The sequence below is a fragment of the Coptis chinensis genome, chromosome 7, assembly GCF_015680905.1.
Source record: "Coptis chinensis isolate HL-2020 chromosome 7, ASM1568090v1, whole genome shotgun sequence".
Lineage (NCBI taxonomy): Eukaryota > Viridiplantae > Streptophyta > Magnoliopsida > Ranunculales > Ranunculaceae > Coptis > Coptis chinensis.
The window spans coordinates 37,521,465-37,526,459 of record NC_141462.1 but is presented as its reverse complement, the minus strand read 5'-3'; the positions used below and the strand labels follow the sequence as shown (position 1 = coordinate 37,526,459).

Genomic DNA, 4,995 nt, shown 5'->3' with positions numbered 1-4,995 from the left:
CATTATAAGGTCTTCAGCATATTAATGCTTTAGCTATGCTTAGTTTTTTTTCTTTCTTCTTCAGTACTTACATTCCGCCATTTTTATTTCAGCAGCTTAATATAGTAAGTTATTTTACCCTTAATAACAGTCATTTCTTTTCTAGTTTAATTTCTGTCCTGCATTTATTTACTTAATGTATACAACAAGTTTTATTATTCCTTCCATGATGATGAACTAATCCCCCCCCCCCTCAGGGGGAGGGTTATGCTGCTCGTGTAAAAATCTGGATTGACTCGTTAATATTCTAGAATCACTACTTAGGAATTAGGCATAGAATTAACATCTGGTCCCAAAATGACTGAGACTATACAAAGTTGAATTTCTTTGAAGCTCGGGGGGCGGTCTGTAGCGACCAAAATGTCTCGTAGCGACTTCTGCAGTGTCGAGCGACTCTCCAATTCGTCCAGCTGATGTGAAATCGAGCCAAGAGCGGAAATAATATACCAGAGATGCGGTATTATTAAAACTCCTTATGCTAGTGAAATGCGACCTAGAAATATGGGCATGCACTAGGGATCAATACTCGATGTCGTCTCCGAAACGAGACGAATTAGAGATGTAGTGATTTGGTAATAAAAACTGTTAAGAAATGATTCTTGCATGAGCATGATTAACTCTCTCCCTGTTTCTCTATATTTTGTTTACCTACATATAATCGCCGTAGTAATTTATTTTATTTGCATTACCGTTATTTTAATTAAAAACCAACTAAAAAGAAACCTAAAAATCCTTCTCACTTAAAGTTGTAACTCCGGTTGTGAACCTATCCGAGCCACTAAGGTTTGGGCGATCCCTTACTCGACCTATCCTACCAATCCCACGTGAGTAAGGTAACTTGACTAAAACGTCATTTCACTATCACGGACGTTGGACTTTGACTTTGGACTTGGGTGTGGACCTCGGACTTTGACCGTGGACCTCGGACTTAAGAAAATAAATGGCCGAAAAGCCAATAAACGCGTGTGTAAAGGGCGTTCTATCGGCTCTTTGGTGTATATTACGGTGATGGTGGCTCTGTCTCTATCTTATCGATTTTCAAGACAAGATTTTGAAAGTTCTCCTATATTGCTTAGCGATGTCGTTTCTTGGAAGCCCGTCTCCCAAAATCTGGTTCGGGTTTTCCTACAAGTTTGGTCTATGTGACTTAGGCATTGTGCCTTAGTTTTCATATGACCGTTGATAGAAAACAAACAATTTTATATACATGCAATAGTAAAAATCCAGATTCAAATAATTACTGCATGGTAAAAATAAACATCCTAATGTCAATTTTTAATTGTGGAAAAATACATGTGAAAAAAATCCTAAAATTTATAGAGAAATAATCTCAGAAATAAATTTCCATGTAAAAATTTCTAAGAAAAAAATTTCCTAGAAAAAAATTTCCACTAATTATTTCCCATAAATAATTTATTTTGCAAAAAAAATTAAGCAATATCTAATTAATTTTAAACAATCTAATTATTTAAAAATTGTTTAAAAGATTTTGAAAAAACCGCAGTTTTTCAAAAATTGTAGATCACAAGATCAAAACCGTAAACAAAAACAAGCAAACCATGGAAAACGGCTCCGATACCAATGTAGGATTTTATCAATATCTCATGCATGATTCCTACAATATATATAATTACGTTATACCACATGCATAAAATAAAATAGCAAAAAAATGAAAGATCGTGCCTTGGTCACGACTTTCAATTTGAAGTTCCAAGCTTTGATCTACAGGAGAAGATGTTCTTGGCACACTCAAGATCTTCTTCTTCTTAACTTTGCTGGAGTCAAGTTCCAACCTCGAACGGGAAGCAACCTTTTTTTCACGAACCAAGAACCAAGAACTGACAATGGCTAAGGAGGATACCACCTATGGAATCTCCACAAATTACTGGCTTCTACTTTAGAAAATGTTGGAGGCTGCCATTAAAGGAGAGAGAGTTTTTCTTGTTGTTCGGATGATTAATATGTGAGAGGTGGGGGGGTCTATTTATAGAGGTTCCCACCTCCTCAATATTGGATAGGATAGAGTCCTATACTTATCTAATATCAGATAGGATAAAGTCCTATACTCATCTAATATCTGATAGGATAGAATCCTATACTCATCTAATATCTGATAGGATAGAGTCCTATACTCAGTGGTTTATCCTTATCTTGGTGGGCGTCTATCCAACCTTATTTCCAACAATGGTATTACCTGGATGTTTAACCGTGGCTTCCTATTTCTTAGGTTGTGTTGTAATTGGTACCTCTACAGTGGTAGGCTCTTCAGTTTCTATTTTGGTATCTAGTAATATAGCAGGTGTAGGGGCTACTGGTGGGGTAACTATAGGCATATTTACTTTGTTATCAACCACTCTGCCAGAACGGAGAGTGGTGATGGCCTTTAGCTCACCTACATTTTCATGTTCCTTACTAGTATTATCGGTTACCTCAAAGGCTGTATTTGTTGTTTTAGGATTAGGTATTTCGTTAATTGGAAACACACCTTTGGGTTGGGCTTTATTTTGAGCCAACTGTTGGGTTAAATTATTAACGGATTGTAGAAGCTGTTGGTTAGATTGAGCCATGGTTTGGAAAAGTTTTTGGCTCACTTGTATGAAGGTGTCAAGGCGATCCGATTGTGTGGGTGTAGTAGTCACAGGTGGTGTGACTGGAACTATTTCAAGTGAATTATTTATGGGTGGATTTTGATAGTTATTATTTACCGGAACGATACCTCTATTAGCATTATAATTATTATAACTACCTTGACTTTGTGCTTGACCTTGTCGAGGTTGCATTTGGTTGTTATAATTAATAAAATTACCCTGACCCTGTCCTTGTCGTGGTGGAGCTTGGTTAAAACTTTGTGTTGGCCTAACATATTGATTATTGTACCCTGGAGGTGTGACGTGTTGGTTATTTCTCCAACCGAAGTTGGGATTTTGTCTCCAAGGGGCGTTAGGTTCACTATTAATGGAACAAGTATGTTCATAGGCAATAGGATATTAAATTCGGGATGCTTTCGGGCACCAACAAAAACTACATGGATTTGAATTTACGTTCATGACGGGGATAGGCTTTTGTTGAACAGAAATGGCCTCTACCTTTTTAGTGAGTGATTCGATTAGAGTTTTAAGCTCGGGATCGTGTTTAATTTCAAACATAGCGGCGGCCTCAACTGTATTTGATGAACTAGCGGAGCGGTGGATATCATCATTACCCCCCCAGTTGTTATTTAAAAGCTTAGTTTGATCCTCTAAAATTTATAAGCCTCGAGGCTCCTTTGCTTAAGAAACTACCCCCATTCATTATGTCTAGGACTTCTTTATGGTGGTGTAGAAGTCCTTTGAAAAGGCAGAACTAACGTGTCTTTTGCTAAGTTATGATGTGGACACTCTATAAGGAGATCGGTGAAACGATTCCAAGCCTCTGAAAATATTTCATGAGGATTTTGTCGAAAGAAATGAATCTTGGAAAGCATCTCATCCGTCTTTAGGGGTGGGTAAAAATGTTCCATAAACAGTTGAACAAGTTTAGCCCACGAGTCCATAGAATTAGGCGTTTGGGCAGTTAACCAAGACGCCGCCTTATCGGCTAAGGTGAAAGGGAATACCCTTAATTTAATTTGTTCATTACCAACCGTAGGATGATGGTGGAATGTTGTTAGAACTTATTCAATCCTATCCATGTTGATAAGGTTTTCATGGTCTAATCCATGAAAAACGGGTAACAAATTAAAAATATTTGGGGGGATTCGGAAATCCCCCACTGGGTCTACTAGAACGATGCAAGATTTGGGGCTATCGCTCAAGGCTTTGTAGAAGTCAGAGAGAGGAGTCTCTTCTTCGTCGGGCATTGTGTCAGGTGATGTGTGTGAAATAGTAGCTAGAGGTGTAGTGGGTGGTATACTAGATAGACTTGTTTGTTGACGTTGTTGTGTAATTACGTTCTGTGTTTTTGTTCGCCGACCTTAATCTCATACAAGGCTAAAACCAAACTTAGCTAAACACATCAACACTACAAACAATTCTGATATACTAGTATAAAACTCTAACGAGGAGATCGCGAGGTGTGGAAGAAAGGAATACCTGATTAAGGTCCTTGCTTCGCTTATGAATAAGCGTCTTGTTTACGCGTGTTCGGTGTATATAAGGGTTAGAACACTGAAAAATATGAAAAATCAAAGTTCAATCAAAACCCGCCGAAATCCGGAAAAATTAACAAAGGGCTTAAAGCTCGGGATAGAAGCGGTCGCTCCGGGTAATTTTCAAATTACAGTGTTTTTAGGGTGGGTCGCGCTCCACATGGGGGCGGGTCGCGCTCTTGCTCCAGGCTATAGAGGCGAGTCGCTCTACTTAAGCCGGTGATCGCTTTCAGTGTAATTTTTCCCGGAATTTTCCAACGTTGAAACAGATAACCACAGTATGAATCAAACACGGGTGGGTGGGTGAAATGGGACTTTAAGAAAAGTACTAACACAACGAAAACAATGCGAAAGTGAAACTAAGATGGCAGCGGCGCCATTTAATAATGATATAATTGAATAGTCTACCTACGAAATGAACGATGAAACTCAAAACGTAAGTAAACTAAACTTATCTTATGATGCTTTTTCTTTATCAAAGAATTCTACTCTCAATCCTATGAGATATAGTGGAGTAGAGTGATTCGTTCCACTCCTAGTCCTTCCGCATGTTAATGTTCTCTAAGTATAAGTATTATAACTCTAAAGTCTAATGAGAGATTTACAAAAAGGCAACTAGACTACGATGCAACTACCCACAAGATGCACTAGTCAACTATCAAAACAACTAAGGGAATGCTACGTTGATTCTATGATAAGGAGTTAGAGGGGGATTGATTCCACCTCAACTCGACTTAATCCTATTAACGGCCTTAATCGTCAAGTAATCGAATTGAATCGCCCGCGGAGAACAATTGGTTCTTCCTAATCCCTAATTACACCTGGCATTC

The 4,995-nt window shown here is 38.3% G+C and overlaps 1 pseudogene; it reads left to right on the top strand.

The window, feature by feature from the left end:
* The first annotated feature begins 3,398 nt into the window (after window positions 1-3,398).
* Window positions 3,399-3,492, top strand: LOC147487405 (small nucleolar RNA R71; annotated as a pseudogene).
* Window positions 3,493-4,995: the final 1,503 nt, after the last annotated feature.